Source organism: Dermacentor andersoni, chromosome 1, assembly GCF_023375885.2.
Source record: "Dermacentor andersoni chromosome 1, qqDerAnde1_hic_scaffold, whole genome shotgun sequence".
Taxonomy (NCBI): Eukaryota; Metazoa; Arthropoda; class Arachnida; order Ixodida; family Ixodidae; genus Dermacentor; species Dermacentor andersoni.
In genome coordinates this window covers 270,874,126-270,887,431 of record NC_092814.1, presented here as the reverse complement: position 1 = coordinate 270,887,431, position 13,306 = coordinate 270,874,126, and the positions used below count along the sequence as shown (strand labels likewise).

At 44.1% G+C, this 13,306-nt stretch overlaps 1 long non-coding RNA gene across 2 annotated transcripts in view; it reads right to left on the bottom strand.

Annotated features, from left to right (window-relative positions):
- Positions 1–4,362: 4,362 nt before the first annotated feature.
- Positions 4,363–13,306, bottom strand: part of LOC126548223 (uncharacterized) — a 53,793-nt gene continuing 44,849 nt past the window's right edge. For both annotated transcript variants that reach the window (XR_011892276.1, XR_008609111.2), the window contains exons 2-4: positions 11,832–11,989; positions 8,041–8,081; positions 4,363–4,704 (exon numbers count right to left, since the gene is read on the bottom strand). This is a non-coding gene — a long non-coding RNA (uncharacterized lncRNA). The remainder of the gene's footprint in view (positions 4,705–8,040; positions 8,082–11,831; positions 11,990–13,306) is intronic.

Below are 13,306 nucleotides of genomic sequence, written 5' to 3'. Positions count from 1 at the left end.
CTAATGCGCATGTGCAGACCCCTACATCTGCGCATGAGCAGTACCGTCGACCCTAGTTCTTGGTACGCAAGATTCTCAGGGGCCTACGTCAGCAGAAGAGCCACCACGTGGAAATGAAGGCAGTCCACCTCTTGAGGATTAACAAGAATGAGCATTGTAGAGAAGTCACATTCCACACAAGGAATTATTTCGTCACCATGCAATAGTTGCAGACCAGGATACACAAGTTGATGTTGCTCGTGTTAGCTTCCTTACAACAGAGAGGGCAAAATAACGACAAAAACACAGGGACCTGAAGAAGTGAACAGGACTCCATAAGACAGTAGACTCCTATTCAAAGGAACTAAAGAAAGTTACACAAGGAAGGAAGGAAGGAAATCAACTTTATTCGAGGTCCTGCAGGCCACGAGAGCTTTGGGCTCTCGTGGAGTGGGCGTCTCCCACGACGGAACCAGGAGGTTAAGTTTCCTGGCGGCGTCGTGGACCTGCTGGACGGCCCAGAGTTGGGGAGCGAGTTCTTCGCTCCGGATTGCTTCTTCAAACTTGCGCTTGTCTTGTTCGTACTCTATGTGAGCTTGCGAACATGGCCAGAGTAAATGATATACGTTAAGGGATCTATTGCAATTGGTGCAATAAGACTTGTCGTAGAGCTCAGGCATGTAATCGTGTAGTCTGTAAAGTTATGCAAGATTGCAATTTTCGTGACATCACCTATGTCAGAGAGTTATGTCAGAGAGTTATGCAAGATTGCAATTTTAGTGACATCACCTATGTCAGAGAGCAAGCAAAGCAAAAAGATCTCACGTACATCTCCCTACGAGACCAAATTACAAATTTTCAGTGCAAGAATCCAACATGGACAGATGTGAGACACTGCATAGTGCGTCGACATCTGTCAAGCAAAGCTTACGAGCATGCAAGACTACAAAAGCTACTTAAATTACCCAGCAGAAACACACTACAGAACCTCACAGAGAGCAGTTGTGGAAATGCCGGCTTCAATGACTTGATAAAAGCCCGGTTGAAGGCAGAGAGTGATAAGCTTGAAGCACCACAGTCCCAGGGTTTGCTCTATTATAGTTGACGACATGAGGATTAAGCTAAAGCTACAGTATAATACGCTTGCGAGACTGCTTTGTTGGCCAAGTGGACATGAAGTAGAATGAAGTCCAAGTGAGCCTGTACTGGCAAATTCCTTGCTTTGTTTTTTGATCAATGGACCTTCTACAGCATACAGAATACCAGTTTCTTACTTCTTTTACCAAGGGTTGAATGGCCTCCAGCTGTCAGAACTGGTTCGCTATGTTACGGAGGAGGTTGAAGACACAGGTTTCAAAGTTGTTTGTTTGGTAACTGACAACCACAAGTTTAATGTGAGTGCAATGAGTCTTGTGTAGTGGTTTTTTAAGGCACCGGATTGAACATCCAAATGACAGTGACACGCTTCTGTTTTTAAGCTTTGATTATAGTCACATATCGAAAAACATAAGATCCCATTTTTTGACGAGAGATTTTGGGAAGAATATATGAAATTTCATCATTTGATTTAAAGAAGCTCTACAAGATGCAGAAGGCGTGGATAGTAAAGCCTGTGAGAAATTTGAGCAGGAAAAATGTGTTTCCACAGCAATATAAAATAAATGAATGTGAAGTGAGCTGTTGAAGTGCTGGCTCCAGATCTGACATCAGCTCTTGATTTCCTGAAGGAGCAAGCAGGTCAAGGCTGCCACGCTTACTTCGCTGCTGCAGGGCGATCAATTTTGTTCATGAAGAACATTTACCGATGGTTTCTTCTACACAACACCAGCAACAGACATCAGTACATTCAACAGAACTGCCCCGATGTTAGGCTCTGCGATGATGCTGATAACAGCCGTCTCGAATGGTTGGAGGTAACTTTGCCATTGTGCATCGAGGAGATCAAGAAAAATTCTACTTCACCCTGTCAGTTCCTAACAAATTAAATTTGCGAAGCATTGCTGCTCGCCACATATTACACTGTAGCGTGCATACACTACTTCCTTGGGTCACAGGATTTCTGCTTAGTGCTAACACAAAAGTTAAGCAGTGACCCTATCGAGTGATTGTTTGGGACATTGAGAAGGTCACTTGGTTGCGATGACCAGTTGGACGTGCATTCAGCCATTTCAGAGCTGAAAAAGCTCCACAAAACTGCAATTGCGACTCCTTTGGAGAACAGCAATGTTTTGCAGAAGCAGGAGCTTGGTCATGTCGATGCGCTGCCAGCTCCAGTAGCCTCACTACCCATGCAGTCCTTGGAGTTAACAGCGATTGCTGTAAAAGAGCCAGACCGCATGAAGCAAAATGCAGTGCCCACATATCAAAGCCTACAGGTGTCAGCAACTGTGTACGTTGGCGCGTACGCAGCCCGTGTGATCGGAGAACAAGTGGAGTTAAAGGACTGTTGCTCGCTGACGATAAAGCCTGTCAATTCAAAGGCATCAGTACACAGCTGGGCTTTTGTACCAGTCTGATTTATATGTTCTCGAGATGTTGAGAATGTTTGTGGATATTGCCTTGCGGGAACATCCAACACTGGACAAGCCCTAGAAGACTCTGCTGAATGTGGCAGTACCAGCAGTAATTAAATAAGACCTTCTGCAGTGCCGGACCACTCACAGCCAGCACCACAAGGACTTACCGTAGTTGAGTTTGTGTGTTTCAAATTTATCAAACCACTGTTTGTGAACTATGTTAGTGGAGCCACGAACAAGAATGATAAATATGTTAAATTGAAAACGAACCCTCAGTACTTTGTAGGTCTGAACTGTATCAATGATGTGTTTGCAATAAGATATTTACTCGCATCTTGCTCATTCAAGGCATGCGGTATTTTCTTGGTCCTTAAATAATTGTTTCTATATTTCCTGGTCACCAAGCCACACGGACGTGGTAGAAGGTCCAAAGCTTTCTGGGTATGAATATTTACATAGGCCACAGCACTCGTCTGATGCAAAAGAACTGGAGAAAACTCGTCTAAAAGTAGTAAAAATAGTGTGCTATCACAGTGCACAGAAGGCCGGCTCACACTAAGGAATTCCAGCTTTATATAGAGCATCCTGGCAAGCATTTTTTGGTAAAATATCACGTCTGTAAGAACACTTGCCGACTTCCATATTTTCTGCACTTTGCTACAGTAACCAATGAATTATTAACTGCAAACACTACAACAGCAGTAAATAAACTTTCATGTTTTTGTCTCTGCTATGTACGTGCAAAGCACAACCCACTTTCACGCTACAGTTGGTGCAAATGCGCCCGACCCTTCAGAGACTGCATTCGAAATACTATAGTACTCTACAGCGTTATAAACAAGGCTCTTGTCAAATAGTGGATTGCTGTTCCACCATCACAGCAATTAAAAACAGCCGACATTGCGGCCACCGCACAGACAGAAGTTGCGGAGGCACTTTACATCGGTGGCACCCTCGGTGAAATGAGCAGCGGCAGTTCGCAAGTCTGCCCACAGCTCCTCCCTATTGTTGTTTCGGCGTCTTGACAGGCAGAAAGTTTATCGAGGAGACTACGGCAATTTCAGTGCATGGGCCCTATCGGTAGCATGTCCTCTAGAGTTAGTATAGTAACTCTATGGGGCCCCTAGTCCAGGGGGGCCCCTAGTCCAGGGCTCCACTAGCATGAGCGGCTCTCTGGGCTTGGTCTGGAAGAGCCAGTTGGCTATCCTGATCCTTGTCCGTAAGCCACGCCTCCCACTGCATGTTAAAATCTTGTTTTCAGTTGTGTGGAATTTATATCTGTCGCTCTGTTTGGGCACATCCAAGTGATGTGCAGTAAATTTGGGCTGTCACCGCACCACGAGCATTCATCAGTGTATTGTGTGTGGTGAATACAGCTAAGTGTATATAGGTTTAAGTACGTGTGTGTTTGAAGTCAGCGCCAACTCCTCACCTGTTGGCTGTTTAAATTTGGGTGCGGGTGATCATATTGCCTCCGGTCCTCTCTCTGGTGTTCGAGGATGTGGCGCAGTGTAGAGTGGGGCGCTTCACTTGGGACGTGGAGATCTCAGCAGAAGTAGCAGCCAAACGAAGACGTTGCTGAGGTTGATCCCGCAAGCACTGATATTGGCCTGCTCCCAACTTCAACTGAGGCTGTAGCTGCTTTGGCCCTTTTACGTCACTACTGTGGCACAATAGAAGGCACCGGCCTATTGCTTGTGGATCGTTCAGACTACGTTGAGGATGCCATGGTTAAGCACGTCGCTACCAGTAAGAAGCAAGCTACAGTGCTGCAGTACTTCAGCCAAAGAAACAAATACTTTGTGTCAAGTTTCAAGCGAGTATTACTGTGCCACGATTACTTCATTGATTGATTTGTGCAAGTTCCTTATACGTTTTTACATGATTTTATAAATATAATTCGGGCTACGTACAAACTATTTCGCAATCACTGTGTTGTTCAATATATCAACGTTAGGCTGTAGTCGATGTTGACAATGTCTCCCTTGTGGAGAACTTGCTTGAGTTTACGCAAGACCATCCTGCCGTCCCTGTAGAAGCCGTTCGCAGTGACCGTCATCTCCCGGATAGTCTGCCCGTCTCTGGCGACCACCATGGCAGAAGAGTCAGACTTGCATCACTGTGCCCTTTCTGCCCGACAAGACGTAGAACTGTAGGCTCCAGGGGGGGGGGGGGGGGCAGCTGCAGTGGATTTCCCATTCATGGTAGCCTGCAAAACATGTGTTTGCATTCTGACGTACGCGGAACAGGAACTGTGAAACAAGATTAACCATGAAGAAAAGCAATCAGTTTTAAATGACAGCTTTCTTTCCCTATTTCTTCCACACTACAGGTGCTTCCTTGCCAAGTACACAACTTGGGTCACTAGATATGTGCCATGGGGTATGTTGCCGATTTTTCGCCAATGCCCCAGAATGGACATGTGCCACTGTGACGCAAGGGGCGTAGAAGCCTTAAATGTATTTACATGCATATCTGTTATATTCCTCCGTGCATACGACCCTTGTCAACACATGCTTTGACACAAAAAGCTAACAGCTCGTAACAGTAATCGTGTTCACGATTATGCCAGTGTCAAAAATTTTCACCAGCAGCGAAGCAGAATATAGTAGGTTACTGCAATTTTAGCTCTATGTTTGTCTCGTTAAGCTCTATGCCACCAGGTGGCTGCACCGCTCAGGCCCCTCATGCTTATGTCCTGGCCTATCGGCAATCCACCCAAACCACCCCCATTTGCCGGAATAGTGGACACGCTAAAAGTCTCTATATATATTGAGGCTGTATGTGTGTCATTCATCGCCGCTGCTGCTTCTGCAACTCAAACAAGGTTTGCAACACTTAGATTCAAACACTGGATTGGATCTGCGAATTTCCTTTGAAGTCAGATGTGTATGTTCGCCTTTTGTCTGTAACGCTCCTTTTCGTGGTCCCACCGGTCCACCTCACCTCTGCTATGCTGGCATGCTGTGCTACTGAGGTTCACTGTTCTGCCAAACTACTAGCATAGCAGGATGTGACATTTGTAACTACGTACTACGGTTTTGCAACTACAGTTTTGTGATGCTTTAAGAACTTTTCCTCTCCTCCCAAAAACAGTCATAGTACCATCCACATATGGTTGTCACTGTTACAACAGTGACAACCAATATCACAGGACAGGCAACATTGCTCTTATCAATATTGCTCATGTCAATATTGTCTCCTCAGTTAGCGTCTATTACACCATAGCAAAGTATGAGCACAATGGCATGTAGTCATACATGGCTCTCAGCCTCCGCTTGCGGGACGCAGATGAAAAAGCAACATGTGTCTTCCATGCGTGGCCTAGACAATAGCTACCTAACACAACTTGAACATGCAAATCTTACTGTGTGGTTGCAGTAACCGTACATAAGACTTTGCAAGAACGACATTCGATAAAAATAGGAGCAATATTTTTAAACAAGGTTCAAAAGAGTCTATTAATAACAATGACTTTTCTTGTGTTCCAAAGTGCACATCATCATCATCATCATCATCATCATCATCATCATCATCATCATCAGCCTAGTTACGCCCACTGCAGGGCAAAGGCCTCTCCCATACTTCTCCAACTACCCCGGTCATGTACTAATTGTGGCCATGTTGTCCCTGCAAACGTCTTAATGTCATCCGCCCACCTATAACCTTGTGCCGCCCCCTGCTACGCTTCCCTCCCTTGGAATCCAGTCCGTAACCCTTAATGACCATCGGTTATCATCCCTCCTCATTACATGTCCGGCCCATGCCCATTTCTTTTTCTTGATTTTAACTAAGATGTCATTTACCCGCGTTTGTTCCCTCACCCAATCTGCTCTTTTCTTATCCCTTAACGTTACACCCATCATTCTTCTTTCCATAGCTCGTTGCGTCTTCCTCAATTTCAGCAGAACCCTTTTCGTAAGCCTCCAGGTTTCTGCCCCATACGTGAGTACTGGTAACACACAGCTGTTATACACTTTCCTCTTGAGGGATAGTGGCAACCTACTGTTCATGATTTGAGAATTCCTGCCAAACGCACCCCAGCCCATTCTTATTCTTCTGGTTATTTCAGTCTCATGATCCAAATCCGTGGTCACTACCTGCCCTAAGTAGATGTATTCCCTTACCACTTCCAGTGCCTCGCTACCTATCGTAAACTGCTGTTCTCTTCCGAGACTGTTAAACATTGCTTTAGTTTTCTGCAGATTAATTTTCAGACCCACCCTTTTGCTTTGCCTCTCCAGGTCAGTGAGCATGCATTGCAATTGGTCTCCTGAGTTACTAAGCAAGGCAATATCATCAGTGAATCGCAAGTTGCTAAGGTATTCTCCATCAACTTTTATCCCCAATTCTTCCCACTCCAGGTCTCTGAATACATCCTGTAAACATGCTGTGAATAGCATTGGAGAGATCGTATCTCCCTGTCTGACGCCTTTCTTTATTGGGATTTTGTTGCTTTCTTTGTGGAGGACTATGGTGGCTGTGGAGCCGCTATAGATATCTTCCAGTATCTTTACATATGGCTCATCTACACTCTGATTCCGTAGTGCCTTCATGACTGCTGAGGTTTCGACTGAATCAAACGCTTTTTCGTAATCAATGAAGGCTATATATAAGGGTTGGTTATATTCTGCACATTTCTTTATCACCTGATTGATAGTGTGAATATGGTCTATTGTTGAGTAGCCTTTACGGAATCCTGCCTGGTCCTTTGGTTGACAGAAGTCTAAGGTATTCCTGATTCTATTTGCGATTACCTTAGTAAATACTTTGTAGGCAACGAACAGTAAGCTGATCAGTCTATAATTTTTCAAGTCTTTGGCGTGCACATACACGCTTACAAATCGGCTACAGCTCTGAGCAGTGATGTATAACATGCATTGTGATCAGGGTGTTCCCATTTCCATTTCACTTTGTGCTGATAGCAAGAAAATGAAATTCTACTTTCGTTTTCATTAATAATAATAATTAACCAACTGTGAAAGAATAAACAGCCCCGTCATAAAAGCCGTCCAGTAAAATCAATCGGTAATGATCACTCTTAACCATTAGATTCTTTTTAGTGACACAACAAACATTTTTAAACAAGCATTATTGTCTTATACCATGTTAACTTTCAGCGATACTTGAAACTACGCTAGTTGGTGAGGTTCCATGATTTTTACGCCAACGTATGAACAGCAACACAAATACGAAGAAACAAGATTCGACACTTATTTTGTTCCTCCTTATATTAAATAAATTTTTTTTTTGCATCAGTATGCACTATGACAAACTAAATTCATGTTTTTTCATGTCCATGTCCTTGTTCTCACATGCTAGTGCAGGAGCCATGCACGTTAGTTTTCAAATTTCTTATCCATATTTTGCACGCTGTCAATGCATCTTTCTAGCATTGCATTCTTCAAGATATCAAAATTCCAGCGTATGCTCTTATTCCATTTTGGTGTTGACTGCCTTCTCCCCTGCCCGTTTTACAAACCATCTGTATGTTGTGAAATAAAATATTGTGCCCAGAGGTCAAGTCACTCGTCTTACGACTTACATTGCCGGTGGCAGGACCTGAGGGTAGTGATGGGCCAGTTACTGAAACACAACATAAAAATATATTAGCGAATGCATGAGGACAGGCAACGAGGTACTTTTCTTTGCCGTGGACACCATATCCTCCTTAGACTAAAAGACAAGTGAGCTGTTTAATTGCTTCACAAGTTCGGTTCTTACTGACTGCTGTGTTACCAACGTGAAAAACCCATTTTTCAGTTTAATTACCACAGTTACATGCTGATGGCAGCATCTCCACGCACACAGAGAAAGTAACTCTTGTTGCAAGTCTCAAGAGATGGCGCCACCATCCTGCATGTGCAATGTTGCACACTGGCCATGTGCCCCTTCTGAAACCTCCGTTCCCATTGTCGCGGTAGTCCTCCTCCTGAATGAACTCTCAGCAGACGACATATTAAGTTGCGTCTGGCACTCCCGCTCCTCTCCTGCTGGTTGGTGGCTCAAAACACTCTACTCTCTGTACCTCCATGTAACCACATCTATTCCTGTACACTCCATGCTTAATAAACCCAGTTAACCTCCGTTAACAAAGTCCACTATTCTATCGTCCACTATACGAGACAATGAAACAACTGTCAATTCATGTTCTTGTCGTAAAAGCTGCTTTTCTCTGCTTAAACACAGATGAACATTTAACATCATGGCTTCCCTTGTCAACTTGCGGTATTTGAAACATTCTTCATGGGTGCTTTTTGTCATCTCTGCCTACGCAATGGTATAGATTAGTGCCAATTTTTTGGAAAGCTGATGGCACAAATGAGCTTAAACCACTTTCACACAGTTCCACAAGCATCAGACTTTATATCCTGGACGAATGTGCCACATAATCCCTTCCGAGCTAATCTTGAGAAGTATTAGAGGCAATGTGCATTACAAACAACAAGAGGTCTCATGAGGATATCCAAAATTGAGCCGTTCGTATTATTCATAATCAATCCTACACTGTCTGTATGTTACTACTTATACTATAACCTTCAAATTTTACAACAAATTTAACAAAGATTCTGATTCTGAAAAAAATGTGGAACAGTGACTGCACTCTAAAAGTTAGCACTCTTTGGGGCTTATCTTGTCCCAAACCAATAAATGTCGTCTACGTTGCTTGGCCTTTTTTAATGTTGTGTGCCCTTTACTTTCAGGTCAGGAACGTCAAGTGCCTATTAACAAGTGGTAGCATTGTTGAAAGGATAATGAGCAGTGTTAAAAGAGAGGAAATGCATGCAAGATGGATGAGGATTATTGCTTGGGGACAAGATAAGTGCCACAGAATAGTGAATGGAATAATAGGTATTGATTCATAGTTATTAAAGCGCAAAATACGAAGATGAAGGGGAGACACGGAGCAATTGGACTGTGCACTGAGTATCAACTGACGTTTCTTTATTGGAACAAGCATTTTATATTGATACAGGTATGTTTGTTAGATAGTGGCGTAATAGCGCGTCATTATAGTGAGCATGTGCGAGAAGAAGCTTGGCATTTCTATAAAATGCTTGTTCCTATAAAGCATCAGTCGATAACCAGCACATAGTCCTGTCGCTTCATTTCTTCCGTTCACATTCATGTTTTGTGCTGCAATAACAGGGTGTCTACCTAGTTGGCATTTTCAAATTCCCTGAGTTTTCCAGGTTTTCCCTGAGTGCCTTTGCAAAATTTTCCGAGTGACACAGAACTTTGTTTTCTGTCAACACAGGTTGATGCCATGTCACCCGATGAAGTCACTCTCTAGTAATCATGTTAAAAAATAAAGAAACGACATAATCTAGTTTGAATAGTAAGGACGAGTAACGTTTATTTTATTCAAAACAGAAAACTCAAGGGAGGCGTTAGTAAAATGCATAACGAATAAAATATCTTCGAAAAAAAAATATGGTAAAGCCCATTGCAAATTGAGTCGAACATTTTCAAATACGAATAAAAAGAAATGCATACAGAAGCAAATATTTTCGAAAATGAGTTATTTCCATCAACTCGTAAGTCAACCTCAACTGTCCTGACATACCCTCCGCCCGCACACAACACCTCAGTGTTGCGTTTCACTGCTTTACAGAGTTTATTTTGGTTTGGATGAGAGTCACCTGCATCTCGGCGTCAGCCAACGCTTTTCTTTTAGAGCTCAAGCTCCTTCAAAAAAGAAGCGGCACAGTTCATATCCCGATCATTCCTCAATGCGACGGTCATTTCTGTTTTCGTCCGCCGCGTGTTCGCCCCACAGACCATGTGAAGCACCCTCTTGGACAGTTGTACAGTCAACGTCCGATTTTTAGACGCCCTAGGGGCCGCGAAAATGTCTGAAAAAAATGAATGCATGCCCTTTACTGCCTCCAAGGGCTCAAATCGCCACAGACACGTCCAAAAAAGCTGACGACCTGCCAGTACATTTATTAGGCATATTGGTTCTCGTACTGTGACAGGAGACGGCGGGTGCACGCGTGTATGATTAGGGAATACATACTGTGCCCCGTGAAAATTGTCCCTTCCCACGCTTAAAGGGACACTAAAGCGAAAAAATAAATCAGTTTAGACTAATGAAGCATTGTTTGAGAACCCTGCAGGCAGTCATTTCAAAAAATAGTTTGATTATTAGATGAGAAAGTGAAGGTCCAAGTATCAGCATTTGAATTTCGCGCCGAAACCCTAGCGCCGGCACGTCAGCATGACGTCAGGGATTCCAAAGTATGTTTTCGCATTTGGGCCGCGTTGGCTGAATAAAGGTTCCCGAAACTTGCCATGTTTAATATTTGGTTCCTTTAGAACACAATGTAGTCAACCTGTACCGCTATATACTTAAGTAGGCCCTAGAAGATGCCATAAAAATCCAAGACGTCACAGCCCCCAGGTGCGGGAACTTAAGTAGGCGTCGCCACCCGTATTTCGTTCTTGCGCTTTTTGTGGCTTACCAAACGTCTTATCGTTGTAAGAGTGGTGTTTTTGGTATTGTAGAACGGTAATTTACTGATGCAGAAGAAATAATTTTTCACTTTAGTGTCCCTTTAAGCTTCACTGCAATACTTTACGTATGCGTCACTGCGCAACACTTCTGTGCTGAGGCCAAGCTGTCTTTTGGGAACCGGCATTATGCAATGCGTCATGCTTTCAATTAGCTTCGAAGCCAGTCGCGAGGATCGCAGAGGCGGAGTAAGTGCCATTGCTGACAGCGACGAATTCTTTCAATTAAAAACACGGCACCTAACGGCAAGAACATTAATAGGGAACGTCGAAGCAGCTAGGCCTCGCGTTGGCGGTAGTGGCTACGGCTGCCAGCGGATCTGCGTGCAAGAGCGCGGTTCGAGGCGGCGAGATAATCAAAACGGCGGTGTTGGCTTTGATTATTGCCGTTTCGGACCTGCATTCGCTGAAAAAGCTCCGGAAAATCGGACGGCGAAGGGCTCTTGTGTCAGAAATTTCAGACGTTCTTATACATTGGCTCGATTCAGTGCCACATTTCAGTGCCATGAAGCCGTCCGCATTGCATGTCCCAAAAATCGGGCGTCCGGAAAATCGGTCGTTGACTGTACACTGGCAACTCCTCCAGCCGACAACACGGCGCCAAAGACAATTTACAATTCCTCTCTTTTACTCGAGCCAGCTGCATTAGGGTGAGTTTCGTCCCCTTTCAATAATATGACAGCTAATTTTCCCTGATAGAAGCACAAATTCCCTGAGTCTTCCCTGAGTTTTTCCTGACTATTAAAAATCCCTGAGAATTCCCGGTTTTCCCGGTTGGTAAGCCCCAGAGAGCATGCAAGTCAAAACATACGCCAAGCTCACCATTCTTGCTTGTCAGCCAGTCTCTTTCCAAGCGAATCTGCCGACGGCCATTTAGAGCAACTGAGTCCTGGAGGCAGACTGCTGGCTTTCGATTTCTCGATGTCAGCAAGGTTGCAGCTTGGAATACTGCTTGACCCTCCGTGTCCATTGCCATGAGACTGTGGTTGACCATGCACAGCCATGCCCCAAATAAAATATGCGTTGCAGCTACCTGCTTTTGGTTGTGTGTAGTCAGCTATATGTGAAGATGCAACTTTATTCATTCCACTTAATTAATTCTATGCCTGTGGGCCTGCTGTGCTGACCGATTGCACATTTTAATAAAAAGAGGGAAAGGGGGGGTCTGCAAGAAGGTGACACAACACAAGCAAAACCTCTATCCATGTTTCAAAAAATCAGAGTTACATACGATATCTCGAGGCCGATTCGGCTTCTGAGAAAGAAGCTGAATCGTCATCGCAACATTAGGACTCTGATTTTAAAAAATGGATGGACATATTTCTCTCTTCATTATTGTCTCACTCAAATAGGTTCTGTCTCTCAGATTCACAGCTCACCTTCAGATTCAACACACACCTGAACATATTCACAGACAGACTCAGATTTCACAGACAGATTTCAGTCAAAGATGTTTAGATATATAAGAAAAGACAACAAAATGTTAGGCCTGTATTACAGCCCCCACGCCAGAGGATCTGCCCCACAGGCCACGATGACTGCAGTTCATCCAGCCATGTAACTTGCGTATGCATGTTGTGAAGGACAAAGGTACAGCCTGCAGAGACAACTCGAGGCACTTTCATGTCAGATGCTAACGACAGAAATGAAATGTTAATGCTTCCTAGGCTGCATCCCCAGGCAATGCTGCGGTGCTAAAGAGGTTCAAATCTACAATGCTTCCCATGTCACATAGTGACATATTTTGCAACATAAAAGTATAATGCCTCATGTTACATTGAATTAACAGATACTGTACATCTTCTTTCATATGTGATGCAGTATTTTTTAGTCGCAAATAGAGCGGTGAGACAAGTCACTCTAGCCTTCATAGCGTTCCCCTGCTATGTGGGAAATGTGCTCTGCTGTGCTTAGTGTTCAGTTGTGGTATGTGCAGGTAGACTAGATTCACTTAATCTAAGATAGCGACAGAAACACAGTTTGAATAACGCATTGAACTTTTCCACAACTTGCGCTAGTGCGCCGAGCTTGTCAGGTGCTGCAGGGATAGTTTGCTGCACTGCCTTGGCCTTCAGCAGCAGGCCAAACTCAGGGGCTCATTTGGTGCATGTCTGAAGGTTTCTTGCCCTGCCGCATGAGGCGGCAGCACACCTCCTCCCTCCCGCCAACAGTATCGACCATGTAGTCAATTCGAATAATGTCATTTTCTTGGAGGATATGCTTGAAATGACCTATGTGGGGCACATTGTTCTTGTAGAATGTGAACTCCATGTTCCTGCATCCCTCCAGCCCCTGCA